This window comes from Furipterus horrens, unplaced genomic scaffold (genome assembly GCF_987537825.1).
Source record: "Furipterus horrens unplaced genomic scaffold, mFurHor1.1.pri manual_scaffold_7, whole genome shotgun sequence".
In the NCBI taxonomy this organism is placed as follows: Eukaryota; Metazoa; Chordata; class Mammalia; order Chiroptera; family Furipteridae; genus Furipterus; species Furipterus horrens.
In genome coordinates this window covers 124,109,971-124,135,906 of record NW_028327177.1, presented here as the reverse complement: position 1 = coordinate 124,135,906, position 25,936 = coordinate 124,109,971, and the positions used below count along the sequence as shown (strand labels likewise).

Sequence of the window (25,936 nt, the reverse complement as noted above, 5' to 3'; positions counted from 1 at the left end):
CCATGTTTCCTCCTCAGCCAGCAAATGGACTAGTAAAATCAATCCTGTACTTTATCGAATTTTATAAAACAGTTCTTTTTTCTGCCTGTTAATAAAATATCCCCTTGGAAGGAAGCCAGAATTCTCTTAGGCAGTTTGGGCTTTCTGAAAAAGAAAAACAGGAAAGGCAAGGTAGCAAAGGAATATAAATGAAAAAAAAAAATGAACTTTGGGGTAAAATTCTCATCTGAACACATTGACTAGTCTGGTTATTTTTTTAAGTTTTGTATCAATAGCAGTGTTTTAAATTGAACCATGAGTAATGAAGTTATGCTGCATCCTCAATTCTCAGTAACACTAAGAAACAAAATCACCTTTTAATTCACATTGCTTACTGACGCCTACAGAACACATGGGATAATTGAAGCCCCCAGATTGGGTGACATTTCTCAGGGTCTCAAAAGCAAGTTTGGAAGATAAAGAAGAGAAGATAGGCAAAGAAAGGTTTTGCTGGGAAGGTTGACGAGAGAATTCAGAATCAAAATGAACATCCCATTGCAATGCCTTTCGTACTGCTTAGGAACTGAAGAATGGAGACAACCAGTCCAAGCGTCCAATACCAAAGAAGTCCTACCCCTTGATGTTAGGGACCCAAATCTAGACTTCCTTATTTCTGCTGTCCTTAAGAAAATAAGTCTATTCCCACAGTGGTTAGCATGAGGCCAAGTACTCAGGCAAGGTTTACTGAAGGAATGGATTCAAGAAGAAGTGATCCCCGTGTGGACTTCATCCTTGCTGTCTTCATCCTTTGAGTGGAGTTCCTTACCTACCTGTGGGACTTAGTTACGTAAAACTCTGGCCTGGAAAATGCCATTCACTACTCTACATTTGTATGATGCTGTTAAAAAATTAAAAAATAAAGCTTTGGTCTGGAAAACACTGATTCTCGTTACCTTTATGATCTGGGGGGAAGGGTGTTTATTCTCTCTGGGTCTTAGTTTCCTTACTCTAAAATCATGATCTCTTACATTTTGTCTACTCTACAGTTCTGTAAGTCTGGCCCTAAGATCTCAAACTTGCCTCTAAATAATGACAGAGATAAGAGAACAAAAATTATAAGGACAGAGGGAGATCATAAATTCTTTATGAGAAAATTTCATCTAAAACTCATCTTCTGTGCTTGAAAGAAAATTATAATTTTTCTTTGGTTAAGCCATATCTACACTTGTAAATGCTAAGCATATGTCTACTTTTAAATTGTAGTAGAAGCTAGATTGTTTTTTTTTTTTTACAGAAGCTGTATTGAGATTCAATTCGCATACCATACAATTTACTTATTTTAAGTGTGTACTGTTCAGTAGTTTTTAAAATCATCATCACAGAGTTGTACAACCATCACCACTATGTAATTTTATATTATTTATATCACCCCCAAAAGAAACTGGTACTTACTTTGTACTCCTCCTCCTCCCCCCTGCTCACCCTAAGCAACCACTAATCTACTTTATGTCTCTGTGAATTTTCCTGTTCTGGGCATTTCGTATGAGTGGAATTATACAATACATGGCCTTTTGTGACTCGCTTTTTTTCACTTAACATTTTTAATGTTTATTACTGTTGTAGCGTGTATCAGTATTTTATTTATTTTTATTGCTGAATAATATTTTATTATATGATCATACTGTATTTTATTTTCCATCAGTTGATGAACATTTATCTTGTTCCACCTCTTGACTCTCATGCATAATGCTGCTGTCAACGTTCATGTACAAGTTTTTGGGTGATGTGTGCTTTCATTCACCTTCAGTATATTCCCAGGAGTAAAACTGCTGGATCACGTGATAACTTTATATTTACCAGACTGTTTTGAGGAATTGTCAGACTCTCTTTCAAAGTGCTACACAATTTTACATTTCCATCAGCAGTGTATGAGGGTTTCAACTTTTCCCCATCCTCACCAATGATTAGTGATTTCCACTTTCTATTATTACTATTCTAGTGGGTATAAAGTGATATCTTGTAGTTTTATTTGCATATCCCTTATGGCCTGTTTTGAAGAAATGTTCTCTCATATTCTTGGCTGATTTTTAAATTGTGTTGTGTTTTTATTAATGAATTCTTTATATAGTCTAGATACAAATTCCTTATCAGATATATGATTTGCAAAATTTCTCTCCCACTTATTTTCTTTTTGTTTTAAAGTATTGAAATCCTAAAGAACAGGTACCTTGATCTCAAGCCAAATAATTGTCTATTACACAGAAATGTAAAGAATCTGTCTTTATTCCTAAAACATCAACAACACAGCAGGACCACAGAAAATCGTGTATAATAAATGGTTTAGCTGTTTTCTGATGAGAGGTTTGGCACCAATTAAAAAAGCCCTGTCTAAGTTATGAAGAGAAATAAGTAGTCAAAAGATATGTAATTTAAATTGTCCATAGTTTATTATTAACAGATATTTATGGAATACCACTATGTACTGGGATTAAATAAGAACAGTTGAGAGTTTGATTCTTATCTTATTGGTATTGATAGTCATAGCAACATAAGAACTTTTTTAAAAGTTAGATATACTGTAAGATTTTTTAAATCATTCTTTAGAGATATATTCTTTTCTTCTATGTATTTTCTAAGTATTGAATATTTAATTTATTTTGTTCACATGTAAATAAAGGAGTAGAATACATATATATACATATGTGTGTGTATATATGTATATTTATTTACATTTACATTTTTTCTTTTTAAGGATCTGTCTTCCTAAAATCAATGATGTTGCTTATTTAAGTGCCGTTTTCAGTTAATTTACAGAAGTTTTTTAAAGAGCTATCCCAGGGTTAATTCATTCACTGAACAAATAATTGCTCTGTCTATATTCCAAGTTCTGGTCTAGGGGCTGAATAAGATGCTGGATAAACAGATCTTGATTGTTCCTCATGGAACTTACAGGCAATAAACAAGTAAAAAAGACAAATAAATGTAGAATTACACTTTTTAAAAAAAATGGTATGAGGGGAAAGAAGAGGGTGCTAAGAGAGAATACTAAGGAGATCTACTTTAGGCTAAGGGGTCAGGGAAGTACCTTGACACATATGGAGGATTAGATGGAGCAAGCCAGAGGGGCAGGAAAGCATTCCGACCAAGGGAACAGCATATGCAAAGGCTATGAGGCAGGAAAGAGTTTGCTAAGCCCAAGAAAGCACAAGAAGGCCAGTGGGCTAGAAAGGTAGTATATGAGGTAGACAAGGGTAGGAGGCAAAACTAAGAGGAGAGGAGGAGCCAGTTTACAGAGGAGGCTATAGGCCACATTAAGGAGTTTGAATTTTATTTAGAAAACTGTCGCATGGTTATGAGGATTTTAGCAGAAGAAATGACATGATCTGATACTAACTGAAAAATTCATGTTGGCTGCTTCATGAAGATTGATGTGTGGAAGTAAGGTAGCCATAGAACCAAAATGACCACTTAGGGGGCTTTTGCAGTTGCCTGGGTGAGCACTGATGTTAGCTTGGACTAAGATGGGGCAGTGGAAAACCAATACGGTGAATGGATTTGAGATTATTTTGATGTAATGGGTACAAGTATGTTTTCTAGGTTAGAACATTAACCTCTTCTCTTACTAGTTGAATGACCATGGGCAGATTAGCTCTCTGAGCCACCATTTTCTTAGTAGTAAAGTGGAAATAATAGTAAGAATCATCTCACAGAGTCATGAAAATTGAATGAGTTGATAATGCCCTATCTGCGTCGTAAGAGTACCTGGCATGTAGTGAATGCTTCAGTACGTTTTATTGTTGGTATGGTTTGGATGGGGAAGAGGAGTGAGCTATCAAAGATGACTGCCAGGTTTCTGGTTTGAGTACCAGGTCCTGAGATGGAGGAAATTGGAGAGAAGCAGCATCTGAGGAGATCAAGAATTTTGTTTTAGGGCATGCTATCATAGTTTGAGATGTGCAGGAGGTATCCAAGTGAGATGTTAGACTGTTGAATTGGGGGCTCGGAGTAGTGTCTTGGGCCAGAGATTGAGCTTGCATTCAAGATGAAACTAAAATGTACTTGACAAATTCACAAAATAATCAGTACTTGCAATGATTCAACCTTGTGACTGGCCAATGGGACATCAGAACAATTTGTTGATTGACCTTCGTTGGAGAGGTGGCAGATATGGCAAAAAGAGTGTGGAAATTGTTATCATACCATCTTTTGAATTTTTTCCCCCATTTATGGTCAAAAACTGCTGAACACTCAGCACAGTGTGGGCAGGTGCACTCATAAACTACCCATCATGAAATGGGCAAACACATTGAGTCTCCAAAAAATTTCACTGACCCAAACGCAGCCTCTCACAACAATGCCAGCTGGTACACTGATACAGATGGGTTCCTAGAACACTCACCTTGCGGGGGGAAGCCTGTACTACAAGGGGCCCACCCTCCAGAAGATAATTCTGGATTTTTTTTAGTCCCCTTCTCGTACCTTCCTCATAGGAGAGGACCAAAAAGAATGTACATGACATGTCTAGTGCAACACCTGGCACATGGTGGATGCTCAATAATGATTTCCTTGTGTGCTCTGGTCTCTTCTCTCCTTCTTACCCCAGCTGTGGCTCTGCTGCCTGGCCTAGATCTGCTTCTATTTTTAAGTGAAAATGTAATATGGGAACAGTATGGTGACAGATTAGGCCAGAACTAGGATGGGCCAACGGAGGCCCTCACCTTAGGCACCAAAAAATCAAGATAAGTACTATTTTAATGCATTATTTTGAAATATCAAAATCAATGCAAAAAATTCATGATAAATACAATATTATGTTTTTAATAAAGACAGGATGAGTATTGCTGATTTTACCTTTTGCCTCCAGTTGTAGCACTCAGTATGGCACTGTGACAAGGTGAAAACAAAGAGAAAATGTTTCCACTGCTGGGACCCTAAGACTCTAACTCCTTCCAAAGCTGATGGCTAAGAGCCGGTTCGCAGACTTGTGTACTCCAATGATCTCTAGATGGTAAAGGATGTGTTCTAATGGCCTGTGACACAGGGTACACTTGGGGTTGGAGGCTTCTCCTAGCCCAGCCCTCGACCTCCTTCTCTCACTTGCAATGTGGGAGCTGGAGCAAGGCTCTCAGGTTCGCCCCACCTCAGTGAACGCAGACCCTTGTGACCCTGGAACTGTTGAGCAAATACCAAGTGAAATAACCCAATGCTCTATTAAAGGCAGGGGTTTAAAGGTCAGCTTTGTGCTTATCGGCTGCAAGTCTGACTCACTCCCTAAATGACTCTCCGGGTTGTACTTGCAATATGGACTAAGAAGATGAGCATTTCCATTCAGAGTAGGAGCTGTTTGCTTTGCAAGAAGCTATCATTGCCCACAGGAAAACAGCAGGTCAGGAGTGGGTGGAAGCTGAAGGGAGGTCCCCGTACAAGGAACGCTTCCTTCTGGTTTTGGCTTAGAAAGCTCCAGGTACATGTGGTGCCATGTGGTAGCTTGTAGCTTTCTGCTTTTTCCCATAAAAATCAGAAAATCTCCAACTGAAACCCTTTGGTAGTTTAAACATTGTTAATGGGTGAATAACGAGTAATAAAGGACAGATTTGTCAGAGCTCATATCTTTCATGTAGAAACCAATCATGGAATTTTGAGCTTTGGGGTCACTTTTTCTATCACAAAAGCTACGTGTGGGAAGCCAAATTTTAAAAAGTCACATTAAGTATGTTTACTTAAAGAAAAAATTCTCCTAATTTTTAAAACATTTTACTGCAAATGTAACATACCATCATAATGTGCATTTATGAATGATTTGGGGTTAAACAGTAATGAATAGAGAGTCACATGAATTACTCTGAAGCTGCTGCTGAGCTGGGTCTACATGTCAACGGCACTTTAAGATTGCAACATTTTGTTTGGTGACCTTCATACCACTTGACTGCATGCACCTTAATCTCTCTCTCTCTCTCTCTCTCTCTCTCTCTCTCTCTCTCTCTCTCTCTCTCTCTCTCTCTCTCTCTCTCTGTCTCTCTGTCTCTCTCTCTCTCTCTCTCTCTCAAAAAAAAAAAAAAAAGCTGAGCCTGCTGCTATAGATTGGTCAGCGGCTGGTCTTGTTTTGAAACTCAGTTTTTCATTTACCTACTGCTTTATAATGCCTGGTTTAATTTGTACAAAAGGATGTTCAATATTTAACTCAGAAACCCATCTTTGAGTTTTTAGGAAAAATAAGTGCAAGGGTTGTCATGGCTTAAGACTGAAAGACCTCATAGATAAACTAGGTGGTACACTAAAGAATCAAAGTAAAGAATGCCTCAGAAAAATTGTAGAATATGTACACAAAGGCACAAAGGGAAAGAAAATTCCATATTTCGTAAGAAAGTATCTTCCAGACTTTGAAACTTATAACTAAAATTTCAGAAACAGAATAAACATTGGGACAAATCAGCTTTTGTGGGGGCTGCCAATGTGTAAATATGGGATCCGATAGAGAGCTTGCTGTCCAGTTACCTACCCCTCTGCAGGAATCATTTTTTGAATCTTTATTTCTCAAGAATTAATACCAAGCCTTTTCAGGCTATGAATAAATTTCATGATCCCTGAGCAAAGGCATACCCATGGAAGTTTTATTTCTTAAAGAATTTACAAGATTTTCAATTGTGTAAGTAAGAATATTAAATAATTAAGCTGTGATACTTTGTTCAAAGGGGACTGGTTTCCTTCCTTCCTTCTTCCCTCAGTCTCTGCTCCTCCCTTCCTTTCTTTGCCCATTCATTCTTACGATGTCCATTTGAGTGCTTCGATTATCTTATTTCTACCTTTGTAATTATTTGTTTTACATCAAGACAGTTCTATTAAGAACCTAAAAGCCAAGTAGTATCTTTTTAAAGCTCCTATTATTCATCCAAATTTAATCTTCCTTTTTTCTCCATTATTACATAATTGCTAAAACTAGCATTCATGTAGGAAGTCTCACCAGTATATTGCCTCCTTGAATACCTTAATTCAAAGGAGACAATAGAGTGGCGACACTTTCTATATAAATGCCATTTACATATGTATAACCATGTATATGATCTATTTAGCTAAAAGATAAGGCTAATATTCTTTAAACTAACTACCCTATTTTGAAAACTCTTCATCTATGTCTCTAAACCCAATGCAAATTGTCACTGCATTTGTAGACTAGCATTATACAGAAAACCATTAACCTGACTTCCAATTTTCAGAAGAGAAAATCAGAAATTCCACTGCCAATTAGAGCTGCTGGTCTAAATGTTGGTCTGTTAATAAGCAGGGAAAATAACTTAGCTGCTTTCCCTGCTGAGCTAAAATACAGCACTACTCTCTTCCCCCCTGTGGTGTTTTTTATCATGAACTTCTGGGTTTGGGGAATTTCCTGTCAAAAAGCCCATTTCTGTCAATCAGCCATCTGATTGGTTAGTGTGGCAGTAGTGTGGCATGTTGAATTTTAATGTGATAGTGGCGTACCTTGATTTCGAAAATGCACACATGAACACTTGGGAACAGTTGGGAGCAGGTTTAAAGTAGAGCAAATGCACTATACTGGTATAGACTATTGGCCATGCTTCTAATGAAACACGCCTGTAAGTAGCTTGCACACAAGACTGCCATCCTTCCCTGGCTGCTGTGGCTCAGTGGATTGAGCACTGGCCTGTGAACCAAGTGTCGCTGGTTCGATTCCCAGTCAGGGCACGTGCCTGGGTTGCACGTCAGGTCCCCAGTTGGGGGCGTGCGAGAGGCAACCACACAGTGATGTTTCTCTCCCTCTTTGTCCCTCCCTTCCCCTCTCGCTAAAATTAAATAAATAAAATCTGAAAAAAGGAAAAAAAGAAAAAAGAATCCGCCATCCTTGTTTCTCAAGAACTTTTGGTTTCCTTAGGCCCTTTCTTTGTTTTTCATTGACTCACTTTGCGACCCCTGCTCTGTTACCCCGCTGACAGCCACATGCCTTCCCATCACTGCCCTCCATCAAATGCAGACTTCTGCCTTTGCCTCCAAACTCAGGCCATTCCTGCTTTCATGTCCTTCTGTCTTACCTTTGTCCTTGACCTGGTTCTGCCTGGTTTGTTTGTCATCCTCTAAATTCACACCTCCCTGGCCTGTCTCTGTGTGGGCTCCTCTGTCCTTTATTTTTAACTGATGGCACCTTGTCCTTCACTGTCATTCACTGGCTTGCATTCTCCTTCCCCTCCAAGGCCAGCTACAGGTCTTTTCTTCTCTGAAGGGACCTTCCTAGATTTAAATATTAGATTTTTGTACCCGAAACAACGCTTGACCATTTTAATATATTTAGTCAGGCAACCTGAATTTGTTGTAAACTTTCTAAGACTAAGACTTTTATGTTTTATGTTAGTAACCTCATGGCAGGTACTTAGTAGGGTTTGTTTTAGTTCGGGAAGTGAACGTCTAGGTTGTGGCCCTGACAAGATGAGGTAAACAAGTCTATTTCGATTAAAACCTCCATATATTAGGGCTGCTTTTCTAACTGATGGAAACAAACAGGAAAAGGCTTGCTGATGTCTGTATTTTAGCTTTCTTAATTGATAACAATTGTCTCTGAAAAACTGTTTATATAGTTACGTAAGGTGATCCTTAATATTACCAACATCGTAAATGTCATTCATAATCTAATCTATTTTGGCAGCATGCCTTCCTTAGAGTAAGTCGATCACAGTTTTCCTAATGAAGACTTGTCTTTTGTTCTCTTAACCGTTTTTGAGTGTGTTGTTCGGTGGCAGTAAGTACATTCACATTGTTCGTCCATCACACCACCTGTCTCCAGGGCTCTTCTTTTTGCAAAACTGAAATTCTGTGCCCAATAACCAGTAACTCCACCTTTCCCCTCCTGAAAGACCCTGATGACCAACGTTCTTCTTTCTGTCTGTATGATTCAACTACTCTAAGTACCCATCGAAGTGGAGTCATATAGTATTTGATTTTTTCTGTGACTGGCTTATTTCACTGAGCATAATGTACTCAAGGTTCATCTGTGTTGTTGCATATGTCAGGATTTCCTTCCTTTTTAAGGCTGAATAATACTCAACTAATGCACAATTTTTAAAGAAACTTGCAACAGCATTTTGAACTCTGGCTTGTGTTTATATATGATTATACCGATTATTTCATATATGCAAGCTATTTTTATAGTTATTAGGTTAACCATTATTTGTGTTGATAATCACTGAAATTAGATTATGATAGTATTTACTTGATTTCCCTCAAATTCTCAAGGTCCTAAGGCATTCACAATTAATAGCAGTTTTGTATTTTATTATATATGGGAAATGATATATTTCATATTTCCTTATATTAAGGAAGAAAATATTTTGTTTAAAAATTGCTATTTTCATCACCAAAATACAGGTTATGTTAGACACTTCTCAGAATTAGACACTTTTTAGGCATTTACAAAATTAAATGTAATTTTTAAATATATAAATAAAAACTTTAATTATTAAAATATTTATATTATAAAACATTTAGAGACTGGACATTAGAAAAATCATTTATAATCGCATTTCCCAAATATAACTTAGGATTTTAGTGTCTTTCCCTCCAGTCTTTTTTGCTTAAACATTTTTATTACATGGTTCTAATCATGGTATATTATAAATGCTTTTAATACTCTAAAACAGGAAAGCTGCCCAATAGAAGTCAATGTAGTTTTATGATCATGTGTTTGATTGAACTCAAGAGCACCTTGGGAAGAAGCACTCTTAAGAAAAGCGCAGTTAACTGGTGTTTTGACGTAAAGGTTCTGCTGGTCCCCGTGATTAAGGATGACTGGGTGGACATTGGACATTCTCCAGTGACTTCACCAGAGCTGGCAGGATTCATGCTGTAATTGGCCATATTTATGGAAATATGCCTCTGGAAAAAAGATGGAAACAGGAGTGAGCAGAGATGAAAGATAGAGACCCTGTGGGCATCTTGGCCAAGTTGAGCTCTCCGGCTCTTACAGCTCTTCCTCGGAGCCTGAGGATGCCTCAGGATCCTTAAATTAAAGCTTCTTTTCTGATTAGCTTTTGAAAATTGGGGTTCTGTTTCTTGTCACTGAAAGATACCTGACTAACCCACCTTGACTTTGACCTATTTCTGTCCTGTTTGGGTTGTCTGAATGATTTACTAGCTTGATACTCTTCAAGCTGATACTACTACTCCAGTGAAACTTCACCCAACAAGCAGGCAGGTGTAGTTTCCCCTGTGGCTCTGTCACTGGGATCTGTCCTTTATAAAGGCTTACTGAATGAATTAGTTTTGATGACAAATACTTTTTCCTTGCAACCTCAAGCAATCTTGCTAGGCAGCAAGAGGCAACTACTTGACTCTCTATATTTCAAAATTCTATGATACCATTTAGGTGGCCACTAAAATATGACTCCTTCTTTCTACATCCCCTCCCATTTGCAGAGCCCTGCACTAACAAATTCCAAGCACAGAAATGACCAGACCCTCCAGGACACATGCCTTAGACTTCTTTTGGTGTGTAGTATTTTAAACTTACATTAAAGGTGACCTCCATCATTCATTCTAAATAAGAGGGTCCTAGTGTCACTGATTAGACACAGGTTAAGTAGAAGTCAAGTAGAAAGATTAAAAATATCCCTGTGTCATAATGCTTATATAATTGAAACTGACATCTTGTAATTGAACTTAGATTTAATATGCTAACAGGACAAGATAAACAAACTGCATTCCTTCTGGGATCAGGCCCTCCCATTTATTGCAAAGAAAGGCGTGGCGTGAGAAAAGTCTTTAAGTTCACTGCAGATTCACTGAGACCTGTCTGAGTTGTTGAGATATTTTAAGTTCAGAAGTTGAATTTTTATGACTAAACCTAGTTAATTGTTACAGAATGGTGAATTGTATAGAATATTCAATAATACAAAAAGAGTTGATGATTTTTTTACTCGTGGTAATATATTATAATTTATAGCATCCATTAAATGCTTCAGATTTTTTCCTAATTGAATTTAAAAATAAATATGTAGTTCTTTGAAACTCCATTGATTTGAGTTGAAAGCTATTGCAAAGGGGAATAAGAAAGATATGCCAAAAAGTTTTCATCTACCATTCTTTTAAAATGACTTGATTTCTTATAAAAACAGAGGCAATATTTGCATAATTGTGTTCCTGTAATCATGGAAGTTGGAAAGTTGTAAAATGCACTTTGCAAAAGAAACAACAGGATCATCCATTTGCAGCTGGGCTAGAATGTGATGTATGTTGAACTGTTATTTATTCCCTTTGGTAAAATAGAGGTGTAGTTAATACTCTATAATATTATTACTTGATGCAGTGATTACCCAAAAGATCCAACCATATATTTCTTTATATGACAAAGAAATACCTTCATCAAGATTTCAGACTTTCATTAAGATCAGAAGGAGAGGGAAATGATTGAGGGAAGCAGGAGATGCTAACTGTATATGCTCTGTTACCTGAAGTGTAACTCTTTCTTAAAGGCTTTAAAAGTTTGTATGATTCAGGAAGCTCTTTTGGATGATATAATCAAGGGACCATTCCCTAAAACAGTCTGGGACAATCAGTTTATCGTCTCAACATTTATCTATTTGTCAAATTAGGTAACAAAAATCTCCCATCTTCCTTCCCAAAATATTTTTTTCTTATGACTGTATGCATGTCTTATCAACTGGAATATTAGCTCCCTGAGGAAAGATGCTGCAGAACATAGGCTTGTAAAGAAATACGCCTGCTCTCTGGGAACTTAACTTCCTGTTGGGCAAGATAAAAAACCACCTATGTGGATAACTAAAAGCACAGTATGTGTCAAGTGTCTTGGGAATTCATAGAGTTCATCAAAGTGTCTTTAAATTTTTAAAGGAATAGTTTAAAGAATGAGTTCATCCCTGTTTCCTTAGGACCCAGCCTAGGACTGGACACATAGCAAGTATGCAAAGGCTTCTATGGACAAATAAGTTTGGAAAATTCTGAATTAAACAAAGGGAAAAAAAGAGATCACTAAGTCTTTAATATGAGAAAGTACATTGTGAATTTCTAAGAGGGTGATTGATATTTGATGAGAGAATTCTTTAAAACTGTGGAATAACCCATAGGGCTTGCAGTCAGTGTAACACACTTGGGGAAATTCTGGCAAAAAATAAGAAATGCTTTAATAGTGACCAATGTTTAATAAGGCTATATGCAGGGAGGCTCTAGATTTCATTGAATTATACTATATTCGATTATTTTTGCTACTGTAACAAATTACTGATTTAGTAGCTTAAAACAACATGAATTTATTATCTTATAGTTCTGGAAATCAGAAGTTTAAGGTAGGTCAGCTATGTTTTGTTCCTTCTGGAGGCTATGGTAGAATCTGCTCCCTTGCCTTTTCCAGCTTGGCTTGTGGCCCTGTACCACTCTGACCTTTGCTTCTGTTATCATATCTCCTCCTCTTGACTCTCCTGAATCTTTCCTTTAGAAGGAACCTTGTGATTATACTGGACCCACCCAGATAATGCAGGACAAGCTCTCCAATTCAAAATTCTTACCTTAATCACATCTATAAAGTCCCTTTTGCCATGTAATGTTACATAATCACAGGTTCGAGGATTAGGATATGAACATCTCTGGGGACCATTTCATTCAGCCTCCCACACCCACATTGTATTTCCCAGAACTTTAGAGGGTACCCAGTAAATATTTGCTGAATATCATTGAGAGACTGGATTAATGGTTTTAGTAGAGCTCCCTGAATTATGCCAGTGAGGGAGAAATGGACTGCTGATATCATCATTGCAGTAGGGCTTTGCAGGAATCTTCAGGAGTATAAGTTTTTAGAGAAAAGTCTCTCCAATGTGGATAGTATTATGAAATGATAATTCAGCAGAGGCAGGAAGCATTTTTGCAGAAATACATCATTCCCTCTGTAATCACTCAGCATGCTGACCTCCCTGCAAACCTTCCTGTGTGGGGATTGTTTTGCTATGGCCAGACTTTGAGTGGGAGGAAAGTGGAGGTTGGCAGAGTGGAGCTGAGCGGGAAGAGGCCAGAGTGGAAGGAGCAGAAAAGGAATTAGCCAGATCTGATGGAGAGATGGCTTCTGAGATGATTCCTTTTAGAAGCTGAAGTGGATTATGAGACACCCACTCCACCATTTCCCTGAGGTCATGCAATAAAATTAGTGTCACAAAAGGCAGACTTCTTCATCTCTTTAGAAGGTTCAGTGTGTCCAGCTTCTTGTTTTTCTTATCAACCTTTGTTTCATTTTTACTCTTTATAAAATAAATTTTATTTTAATGTTTATTATAGAAAATAAAAATGACCTAGTCTAATACTCAGAGAGAGATTTTTTTCCATGTTTTTCCCTGTATATATTGTTACATTACAGAATCAGGACCATCATCTACATATAGTTTTATATCTTACTTAGTTCACTCTACTAGGAGCCTTTTTCTTATAGCATTAACTGTTCTTCATGACATGATTATTTAATGACTTTCTAATATTGCACTTAGGGATGGACAGGTGTAGTTGAATGTTTATGCTTTTGCCTAGAATGAATGATGTAGCCTTGAATAGGCTTGCATTTCATCTTTTGCCATGTTCTCTTTTATTTATGTATGTATGTATATATGTATTTATATTCTAATCCTCATCCGAGGCCGTTTTTCATTGCTTTTAGAGAGAGAGGAAGGGAGACAAACATCGATGTGAAAGAGAAGCATCAATTGGTTGCCTCCTGTACGTGCCCAGACCAGGGATCATAGGCTCCCAGACCAGGGATCATACACGCCGAGACTGGGGATTGAACCCACAACTTAGGTATGTGCCTTGACTGGGAAAGGTTTGTGCCCTTTTGGTTACAGAACAACAATCCAACCACCTGAGTCACACCAGCCAGGGCATCTTTTGCCATCTTCTTAATTGCTTCTCCCTAACAGTAGGCATAAACATTTTTATAGTTCTTACACACGGCCAAAGGTATTAATTTACCCCCCTACTGGCAGTGTGTGAAAGTGTCTGTCTCTCCTCACACTCGGCAGCATTAAGCATTAATCATCTAAAATTCTTTTTGAATGTTTATCAGACATTTATACCAATTCTTTTGTAATTTGTTGATACATATTCTTTGCCTAGTCACCATTATGTTAATATTTTGCTATGAACTGTCAAAGATTCTTTGTATACCATATCTTTGAAAATTATTTTCCTAGTTTGGTGTTTGCCTTTTAATTTTGAGTATTGTGCTTTCTGATACATGGATCTTTTCATGTCTATTACTGCACTCAAATCTGTTATTACTTTCTGATATATTCCACTATGTCTGTGTTTGGGAATTCTTTGCTTCGCACACTGTCTAATAAATAATCATTTATATTGTTCATAATCCTTTATAATTTTATTTTTTAATTTAATATCTAATCCATATGTAACTCAGTTTGACATACTCTATGAGGTAGAGATATAATTTTTAATTATTCAAATAGTTACTCCAACACTACTTACAGAATAATCCCTTTGTCCTTCATTTAGTTTTAATGAAATCTATCTTTAATTATATTAGTATATACATTTCTGTATCTGGGCTCTCTAATCCATTTCTTCAAACATCTATTGATTATATAGTGAAACAACATTATATTTTGTTTAGCACATTTTCATTTCTGATATGGCAAGTCTTTTATTACTCTGTATTTTAAATGTATTTCAGCATTATTATCTGAGCATACTTCAAGGTGAATGTTGGATTTAATTTTAAAATTAGAAAATCCTAATGTATTCTGCTTGGAATTATGTATAAATTATGAATCGTTTTGGAAGAGTTTGCATCCTTACAAATTTTGATTATTTCATAATATGCCTCTGTTTTTTCGTCTTATTCAATGTGACAGAAAAATTACTTCTTCATACAAGTTCTGCATATTTTTAAGGTTGTTCCTAGGTATTACATAGTTTTCATTTAATTATATTGTTTTCTAATTGGTGATTGCTGTCGTATGAAAGCTATTTTTATTTTTTTTTACCTTATTTATTAATTATAATCATTTTCACCTAGTTCTCCTAAATTTTCTTAGTAAAAAATCATATTATAACAAATAATTACTCTATTGCTTGTCAAAGAACACATTTCTTATTTCAGAATTATGTTTTATAGCATTAGCCAGAATTTCTGTAGCAATGTTATACTTAACTTAGTGGTATTCGAGTCTTACCGTATGTTTCTAATTTTAACAACTATGATAGGTATTTCCAACTATGTTAAAGAAATTGTACTATATTTCAAATATGGCAAGAGCATATTTTTAATCAAAGAAGGATTTTGAAATGTGACTAGATGATTTTTGGTTATTTTGATAAATTATCACCTATGAGGATAACATGCAATAGAAGTCTGAGTATAAGATGTATGGCCAGACTGACCTGGCTTCAAATTACCCAACTTCCTCTTAGAACTATACTCAAATAATGTTGAGTGCATTATTTGTCATCCTTCAATTTCAGTTTCTTACTCTCTAATATGAGGATAATAATATAGATATCTTGTAAGCATATTGTGATTATCCAGTGAAAATTGTTTGCAGTTCACTAGACTTGAAACAGAGAATCATATTTTTTAAATTATTGTGTAATTTTTGCCTTTGATCTATTAAAGTGGCGTACCCGATTTCCTAATATTTAATCATATTTTATTCTTGGAGTAAATCCTACTTAGTCATGATGAAATGTTTTCTTAACTCACTGCTGTATTCAATATTTATTTCAGATTATTGCATCAACTTTCATAATGATTTGGCCTTTGGTTGAATTTTTATGCTGTCTTGTTAGTTTTGACATCAAAATGATGTTTATTTCATATAATAATTGGGAGGTTTTTATCTTTCTGTTCTTTGAACATATGGAAGTTATATATTTCCTTTGAGAATTTGAAAGAAGTTTCCTGTGGAATTTTCGATGCTTAGATTATTTTTTGAACCAGATAGTGTCGTTACAACTTCTTAAGATTTTCTCTATTTGTTGTTGTTTGTTTTCTTTATTCAGTTGGTCTATTCAGTGTGTCTATTTCTGCTTGTCTCAATTTTGGCAATGCATGTACATCTAAAAATTGGTGTTCTGTAATATTTTTAAAATACTAAACATAGGTTGAATACAGTATTCTCTTACATAATTTCTAAGATTTTTTTTGATCTGTACTTCTATGTCTTTTTCTTGGTTTATTTTATAATTCTAAGGTTTATTTGACTTATTTTTAAGAACTACTTCTTGGATTTATTTATCCTACTGTTCCTCTGCTGCTCACTTCTGTAATGTAATCTCCTAGTGTTTAGATCTTTGTCTTTTATACTTTTGACTCTGCCACTTTAAAAGTAATCATTGGTGGTCAGCCATCATTTATCTAGTGTCTCAAAGGCCACCCTAAAGAGTTATGGTGCCTATTCTCATTCTGAGGCTGTGACACATTGCAGACTATTCGGCCTAGGTTCACATCTCAGCCCTACCACTGACAACCTGTGTGATCTCCAAAGAGGTCCTGCAGCTTTCTATGTCTGGGTTTCTTGTCTGAGTGTGAGGATATGAAGCTCTGAGAACATTGCCTGGCATATAAAAAGCAACTTGTAGCTATTGTCATTATTATATTTGAGAATAAACATTATGGTTGTTCTCATGGTTACAGCATAGAGTCATATTTGTGAATGGAAAACTCGAAGGCAAATTAAACATTAGAGTATTTCCATTTGAAATGTTTGGAAAGATATTCAGCCTTTAGAAAAACCAGATACTTGAAAGATATAGCAGGCATTTAAAGGGAAGGGGAAAAGGACAAAAGAGTTACAGTTAAACTGTTCATAATTGTCATTGGTGGAGAAACAGCCTTTCCTCACATGCTACCCATCTGTGTGGGTCCTCTCATGCCTGCTGGTGTCTGTATTCCAAAAGTAAGAGATACAGGTGTTTTCTCAGCAACTTACAGGAATGGGGCTCAAGACTTTATTTTTATTGGGGTGGGGAGGTTTAGTGTTAGAGAGGATGTTTCTGTTTGGAGAGGCCTCTTTAATGATACAAGGTTGTTGTTTTTTTTTCACACCTGGTATGTAGAGGGCACACCTGATCATAATGGCAGCGGGCCAGGTGTAGTTTGACTTTCTCACAGTTGTCAAATAAGCAGGTGAGTGATACATTATAAACAGGTGATTCAAGTGTAGATGTGGATTACACTGTATTGTGTATTAATTGCCTCAGTTCATTCAATGGTATTCTCTTGGGGTGCTGTGCTTCCCAGAATACTTTCTTAACCCCTGACATTTGCAGCAGTTGCTTGTACCTCCCAAAAGAGACATTTGTCAATGTGCCTCCGTTGCTTTCAGGACAAAGTTCAAACTCCACAGCTGGTCCCTCTCCTGCTGCTGGTCCTCCCTATGCCTCGCCACGTTAACGTTGTGACAGGCATAAGTCTACGATGGCCCCTAAAGTCCCCACCCCTGATCTACACGCCTATATACTCCCCCCTCTTTGCTGTAGACAGGACCTGGGATTGTCACTCTCTTCACTGCTGTACCTAAGACTCCATCTTACCAGAATGAAGAGAGAGAGGTTCTCCTGCTGCTCTTGAGGAAGCAAACTGCCATATCGTGGAGAACGCCCCATGGCAGGGCAGGTGGTAGGGAGCCTTTGGGACTGACAGTGGCCCTCCACTAAGAGCCAGCAGAAAAATGCAGACCTCAGAGCTGCCATGCAAAGAACTGAATTCCACCAACAACCAGTGAGGTTAGAAGACCCCAAGCCTCAGATGAGTTTCCAGCCCCAGCCAACACCTTGATTTTAGGCTGGTGAGATCCTGAGCAAAGAACTGAACTAATCTGACCTGTGAGACTGAACCACGGAACAGTTAGATGATACATTTTGTTGTTTTAAGCTGCTAAGTTTGTGGTCATTTGTTATGCAGCAATAGAGAAATAATACTGTCTGTCTGCTTGCATTCTGTTATCACTGATCACCTGTTTCCCTTAGTACAGTTGCATTTCTACGTGTCCCCATCCACAGCTCAGTTATCATCCTTTTGGCATCCCCAGTCTTATCGTCCTCTTTAACAAGAAAGAAGATGATTTTCTATCTTTCAATCATACTCTGAATGTGGCCTTTGTCTCCAGAGGATTTTTTTTCCATAAAACTATTAGCACCTTTATATTCTATTTAACAAATATTAACTGAAAATATTTTATAAATTAATTATTTTTGCATTCTTCAAAACTCAAGTGCTTCAGAATATGTATCTGAAAGAGTGAATTTGTTGTCAACTTTAGACTGGGTCTTGGAACAGTGTGAATTAAGCTGTGTGAGAACTACAGTGGCTCCTGGGAGGGTGGTCTTTAATGGTATCCTAGGAGAACCCACCGTTGGCCCTGTTTAGGAATTGTTTTTTTATCAATAATTTTAGTAAGGATACAGATTGCATATTTATCAAAGTGATGGTTGGCATGAAGTTTGGAACATAACATATATTTTGAGAAGCAGAATTAGGGCCCAAAGGGATTATTTCAGGTTGGAATTATGGGCCAACTCTAACAAGATGAACTATCATTGAATACGTGTAAAAGAGCTATAGTTAAGTAAAAAAAAAAAAAAAAATCAATCTAGAAACTAAGGATGGGGTGAGACAGACAGGATAGGCAAAAATATTTAGATTCATTGTTTACAGGTTAGTATAAATCAATGGTATGTTGGGGCTTGTAGTACAGTTCATTTGAACCATGAGTTAATTTTAGACTTTATTAATTAAACTGTTATGTCTAGAACAAGAAGAATAGCCCTACTCTGCTCCGTATGAGTCACAGAACTGAAGAGTTGGGTATACCTCCTTTAACAGGGTCAAAGACAAACGGGAATTTCTCCATTGAGCAGGGACCAAATGGGTGAGCAAATTTGAGATCACATACAATACTGTGGAATAATCTGAATTGTGGATATTTTGCCTTTGGAAAAGAAGGCATCTGAGAATTAGACTTCCTTACCATGACTTTGGTGACTGAAAATTACAGGAAAATTGTTTTTGCTTGTATTAAAGAAGTAATTACTAACTTGTACTTAATAGCAAAATAGACTCAGCTGCCTTTGATGAACAAATAGAAGTTTGGATGGAGGAAAGCAGATTTGTAAATCAGTCCTTTGCAAGCACTATCCCAATGAGATAGTCATGGACCAAAAGACACCAACACATGTAGTTAAAGGCTAGAAAGTTTTATTAAAAGTGAAGACTGCCAAAACTTAGGTATATGTTTTCATAAAGTGGGAGGTAACACAGTATGATCCCAGGCAGAGTATTGGCTCCCCCAGGTTGCCCAAAGTTCCCCAAGAGTGGGCATCCACTCCTAAATTAGGCCACCCATGGAAATGAAGATTCTTCTAATCACGAGAAGCTGCCAGAGTAGGTGCTGTGAGTGTCCCACTCAGATCGACGTCACCGGGCTGGTGCACCCATTCTCCAGCTGCTGCGGGTGTTGCCTGCCAGCTTCTCACATTTACACCCTCCCCTGTAGAACTGCACTTGACTGATGACATCTGCCTCATCCAGAGAAGCCTGGGAGGCCACAGCCCCCATCTCTTGCGGAAGTCCTTAGCCAACGACTGGCTGATGCAGAAGTATAACAGCTCTGTCCCTGATAGCGCATTCACTTTCAGGACAACCTCTGCGGTATCATGGACACTCCAGAGCTCCTAGTAGAATCAGGTTAGACCTCTGACACACAGTTTTGTGGCCTTTCCCCTGCACTACTGTGCTTCCCTCACTCCCCTATACATTTGCCCTAAGGGCCCTGACTAGCACAGGAATTGTCATCTTAGGTTTTGCTTCTAAAGATCCTTATCTAAGCATGTCTTTGGGGGATTTATAACCTCCTGTCCCCCTGAATACAAGAACTTCTGCCTATTTATTGACCCTCTTACCCAGTGCTAATAACCGGGCCAAAATGTCCCTCATCTCTGTTTATATTCTGGGACTGGGTAAAGAGAAAGTCATTTTGTCAGAAGCATGCCCAGCAGGCTCAGGCTCTATGCCTGTCTGAGTACCTCTCCAGCAAGCCCAGAAGGGGGGCCCTCCCAGGGCTCTCCCCATTCTAACATGGATGATTCTGTAGTTCTCATAATGTCCCTTTATCCCTCCAAGTGCACAATGGGCACACATACACACTCACACTCACACACACACACTTCTTTTTGTTCCTTCTCTGACAATGGCAATGCTACCTGACTCTCCCATGGTGATGAAAAGATTGGGGGCTTTGCATATCTAGCAACAGTGTTCCAGAGCTTGTCAGATTAGGGAAACATGAAGATCAATTGGCATCCCTCTCCTTTTCTCTTTTTAATGGCCTTATGTTTCTGCTCCTTTGTTCTCTCTAGACACCCTTCTCATAATGGGCACCTGGCTGATCACCAGACGTATAAGGTGGCATGTGAGGCAGGAGGAGGTAAAGCTCCGTGTGGGGAAAAAGACAGGCTGGTTTGGGAGTAGATTGATGTGCTTAATTCCTGACTCAGGATTTAACCTGAACAGCCATGTGACCTTCGGGTCACTTACCCTTTCTTAATTTCAGTTTCCTCCCGTAGGAAATGAGTAGAATGTGCTGACAGACTTATGCAGACCAAGTGAGATAGTACATCTGAAAGCATCTTATGGAAGTATAAAGCCCTTGACAACATGAGATATTATTCAGATACTGTATTAAAATGCAGTCCTCCTCCTAAAGAGCCTACAAAATAGTAGGAGAGCTGAGGTCTTAACACAAATAAAAACTATTTAAGGTGGAGGTGATCTGGGTCACCAGGGGCGACAGATTTCTATAGGAGTTCAGAGGAGGGTAAACCCATTTCCTGCTGGGAACATTTGTTTTGGGGGCACAAAAGTATGTTCATCTTTTATGTATTTCTTTTCTGGCTTGGGGCATGTAGACAGCAGGACCCTTGTATAAATCCAGAGAAATAACAAAGATCTGTTAACCTTTATGCTTAATGGAGAAAGGGGCCTAGTCCATATACATATGATTGATTGATGTAGGGACTGAAGCATCTCTTTAGAATCAACCCTTTGCAGTAAGATGTAAGGTTGTCCACTTTCCAATGGACTTAACTACACCAACCAGATCTGAGAACTGGAAGTGTTTCTATATGTATCCATTTTTAGCATTGATTAGTTTATTCTTTGATCATTCATGTGAGCAGGTTCTCATTATTATTTTTATACTTAAAATGCCCAGAGAAGCTCAGAGAAGCTCAAAGAAACTGAACAGAGATAGCCAGATGTGTGGGATCTTCCCAGCCACCCAACCCTCGAATAATGGATGTGCCAAGCACAGAACTGCAACCTCCGAATCAACACTCGAGGGCAATGCCAGGATGCCTGAGACATAGAATGCTTTCTTGATCATTTAAACTGTTATTATTTCTGATAACGAGGCTCAGAGTGAAACTAAAAAACACCAACTGCTCTCATTTATCTTTTAATTTACTCAGCAGATATAGTTTTTAAAACACAGAAATGCAAAGGAATATATCATATACTCTACATATAAGAAACACGATGACTGAGCTCTGACGCTCTTTCGTGGTTGACATGTAGATCAAAGCTTGTGTGGTTGACTGCTGTGTGTTTATAAACGGGGCCGTCTTGTCCTGAAGGTCCAGACAAAGAACCCAGAAGGTGCCTGCAATTCCTACATGCCCTCCCGGTGTTGGCTTTCCTCCCTGTGACTCAGTCTCCTGCCATTATTCTCTCTTCTGTATTTTTTTTTCCTTAGAATAGCTGTGGAGCCCTTTTGATCTGCTTTGCATATTCCTTATTATGAGAACAGCACAGTCCCCTGTACTTACTCCCAGATATACACTAACATCTTCTTCCAATATTATTTCTTTCTCTTCTTTTCCTCAAACAGAGATTCTATTGTCTTCTGACTCGCCCTGGGGTCTATCTAATCCCCTTTTCAGTACGTAAATGTCATTTGTGATTCTCTTCCAGTCCTTCCTCTCTCCCACCACTGCTCTTAAGGGCACATTTAATGATTATTGTGTGTAGAAGCATTTATGGAGTTCTTTGATTCCTCTAGTCACTTAAGCTGCAATTAATTTCTACTTCCATGAAAGAGAATTAATTATACTGAGGCCTAATCATCTATTCTTCCCAAACAATTTGGAGGGGCTGAGGAGGAGGAGGAGAAAGAGGAGGAGGAGGAGGCCAGTGGAGTATCTGCACGCACGCACTTTGCTGCACACTTGGGTTTTGTTCCTGGGCCCACTTTACTTATAGTTTCCTATCTCGCTTTTTCAATACTTTGGGGACTGATTTCATTTTTGGTTTTTGAGTGGCTATGGCTAGAGCAGCGCTCTGCCTTCCAGTATCAGGGGAAAGCCTCTTTCTCCTTGACTCCTTGTAGCAAACACACCAAGATTGCATCTGGTGCGGGACCAAGTTGTACGCAAGTTATCATGTTGGGGAGAAAAGAACTATTTGTCTCCATGTGGACATACTCTGAGGTCTTGGGGTTTTGGTGCCTCCATGTGCTACCTATTTCTGTCCCTGACGTACTGCACTCATTGCTGCACTTGGCACAGCTGACCAGAACCCCCTCCCTGTTCATCCCTACATTTGCCTCCTTTGACCATTCTTTTTCATCTTCTCCTCCTGTGTCCCTCTGCCCACACACTTCCTGTCCCCTTTGTCTCATTTTGCTTAAGTGGCTTTGTTCTCCAAGGTTCTGGTTTTTTCTTCACCTTCCATTTACCCAATGTTCCAAGTTTAGTTTCTCTGCTTCCAAACCTTGTACTCTCTCCCTCCCCTGTTGTTTTCAGTTGCTTGGCCAGTGATGTCACCATGCACCTAGCTGTCAACCACCAGGTTATTGTAGGTCCCTTCTCCCAACATCAAGTTGGTTTTCAATGAGACGTTGCTGTTGTCCAGCATCTTATCTCCATGCACCACCCCCCAAGAACTCCTATCCCAGGCCTAGACTATGGCAAGATCCTGGATACCTCTACCAGTATCTTATTTTTTATTTTCTAAAAACAAATCTGAATATGCCACATCCCTGAGGATAAGTGTCTCTTTGCTGAACACTACACAATAAAATTCAGGTGCCCAGCATGGCATACACAGCCCTGCAGCATGTGGCCTTGGCCTTCCCTTCTGCAATTGTCTATCCCCACAACTACATGCCAGACACACGTCTTAGTATTTTTAAAGGATACTTTTCTGCCTGTGCCTATTTTTTTTTCTCCCCAAAATTTTCCTTTTATTTTCTCTAGCTGGCAAAGATCTATTCTTTTTTCAAAACTGTCTTGTGACGTTTTCTGGATTTTTTTCATGTTGGAGAAACTCTTCCTCTGTGTGTGAGCTGATTGTTGTCTGAGTCTTTATCATGACATCTGACCTCACATTGAGTTATTAGAAAAAAAAAAAAAACCAATGCTTTGCATTTGCAGAATAATTTATAGACATCAAAGCTTTCTTATAGACTTTCCATGGTGAGTTGGAAAAAGCAGAGATATGAAAGGGAGGTGTGTTCAACAGCACTTTGGTGTCGGTTCTATTTTGGTCATTTTTGATTCTCATGTACTGTTATCTACACCTTTAGTAACAAGGAAAGTGTGTCAAACCTCCTGCCACTTAGGAGGATAAGAACCTGGGCAGAACATTTGGTGAGGATGGCCAGCCAACCCTGTTCTTGAAAGTGATAGCCTTGAATTCAAGACAGAAGGACCCAGGGGAAATCTATATGAACTCTTGAAGCTAGGAATTTTTTTTTCTTTTTTTTGCTAAAAACATTCTTTGTAAAACATTGAATACCTTTTTTAAACATACACTTAAGCTAAGAAATGCTCGACCTCTTTTCATCTTTTTTTGTTTTAATCATGGAATTAGGACTTCCTAGTTAATCAGTGCCCAAAGTAAAGATAACCTAGAGGCTGTTGGCACTAGGTAACTTAGACACTAGCTACAAGTTAAACCAGAAGAGAGAGAAAGAGAGGGTGGACTCAGAAAGCATTTATTGGACTACCGAAGTAGGCACATAATAACTGAATTTTAGCTTGAAAAGATTTAGCCTCTATAGCTAAGGAATAAGGCCTAGAAAAGTCAAGCACCCATCAGGACCCTCACCACAAATGGCTATGAACTCCTAACTCCTATCCAGAATCCTTTCCCAGCCTCATTAATATACACGAAGGTATTAAGAATGGCTTATGAGGGAAAATAACTGAAGGCACACTATTATAGTTGATTGTGAGTTTGAGCCTCCGTTTTGGGTAAATTATGTGGATGGTAACAGTAATAGAAGTCAAGAACTTTTTACTGCTTGATCTCATTTGGTCCCCACAAAAACCCTGTTAGATGCTGTAACAAATGACCACAAGCTTAGTGACTTTAAAACAACACAAATATACGATCTTACAGTTCTAGAGGTCAGAACTCAGAAATAAGTGCCACAGGACTTAAAGTCAAGAGGTTTATATGCCTGGTTCCTTCTGGAGCCTCTAAAGGGAGGATCCTTTTTTTTTTTTTTTTTTAATGTAATTCAGCTTTTAGTGACTGCCTGATTCCTTGGCTTACAGCTCCTTCCTCCATCTTCCAAGTTCATTACTCCAAACTCTTTCCATCATCACATAAACTTCTCTGCCTCTGATTCCTCTTCCATCCCTCTTATAAGGCCCTTTGTGATTATACTGGGCCCACCAAATAATCCAGGATAATCTCATCATGAAATTCTTTTTTTTTTTCCTTTTTAGATTTTATTATTATTATTATTATTATTATTATTATTATTATTATTATTATTATTATTTTGTAGAGAGAGGGGAAGAATGGGATAAAGAGAGGGAGGGAAACATCAATGTGAGACAGAATGCGCCCACACCCAGGGACTGGGACTGCCACCCCAGGTATGTGCCCTGACTGGGGGCTGAACTGGTAACCTTTTGCTTTGCAGAACGATGCCTAACCAACTGAGCCACACTGGTCAGGGCTCATCATGAAATTCTTAACTTATCACATTTGCAGAGTCCCTTTTTTCATATAAAGTAATATATCCACCAGTTCCAGGGACTAGAACTTGGACATATTGGCAGAAAGGGTATTATTCAGCCTACCATGGAGAAGGTACAGCTGAGGAAACTCAGGCTCAAAGAAATTAAGTAACTTCCACAAAGTTAGATAGTTATAGGAGAATAGTCATTCATTCTTTATCAGTATCTCTGGAACTGAGTTAGAAGGAATAAAAAATAAATAATATACGTGATCTCAAGGTAATTATGATATAGTATTATTAGATTTTTTTAACCAAAAATATACTAAGGCTGTGGTCTAAATTAGAAAATATAATCCATCATAAAGAAAAAGGTTCTAAACACTTTTAAAAAAAGGAAGAAAGAAAGAAAGAAAGAAAGGTTCTTCAACATAATTAAAAGGGTAATCCTTGGACTATAATAGGCCACCACCCAGAGTTAGTAATCTTATTGGCTGCTGTGAGCCGATATTTTAATTTTCAAAGCTTAAATCTCCTTCAATACATTTCCATCCCTTGGTAGTGGGTGGCTACTCTATATGCAGAATAAAGCTAACATTTTTAAAACTTGACAGAATTTCTTTTCAAGTTTTCAAGTCAGCTATCACATTTCTCTTAATCTCTCTCTTCTCTCAGTTGAATATGTCAAGTTCAAATTCAGTTAGCCATTTATATGAAATGGATTTTTGATGACCCGGTGTCTATATTAACTCCACCTAGAAACTCTAGTTTGTCAAAATAAGTCTCATAAAATATGGTTTCAAAGACTGAACATGATATTATAGTTATAGTTTAATAATCCTGAAGACGGTTAAGATGTTCCCCTCCCTTAATTGGAAAGTGTACCTCTGTAATCTTTCCTTATTGACATGGAATTAATGGAAAGCTGGAACAAAAAAGCCTACTTCCAAAAAGGGAAAAAAGCACTATTTTAACCC

General features: G+C 37.9%; 1 protein-coding gene across 5 annotated transcripts in view; it reads left to right on the top strand.

The window, feature by feature from the left end:
- The window catches only part of THRB (thyroid hormone receptor beta), a 328,683-nt gene that overhangs the window by 31,580 nt on the left and 271,167 nt on the right, over positions 1 to 25,936 (top strand). For 4 of the 5 annotated variants that reach the window (XM_090284392.1, XM_090284395.1, XM_090284391.1 and 1 more), the window contains exon 2: positions 13,637 to 13,776. The exons of the other annotated variant lie outside the window; for it this stretch is intronic. The gene's annotated coding sequence lies outside the window, so the exon portion shown is untranslated. The remainder of the gene's footprint in view (positions 1 to 13,636; positions 13,777 to 25,936) is intronic. 5 annotated transcript variants of the gene reach the window in all.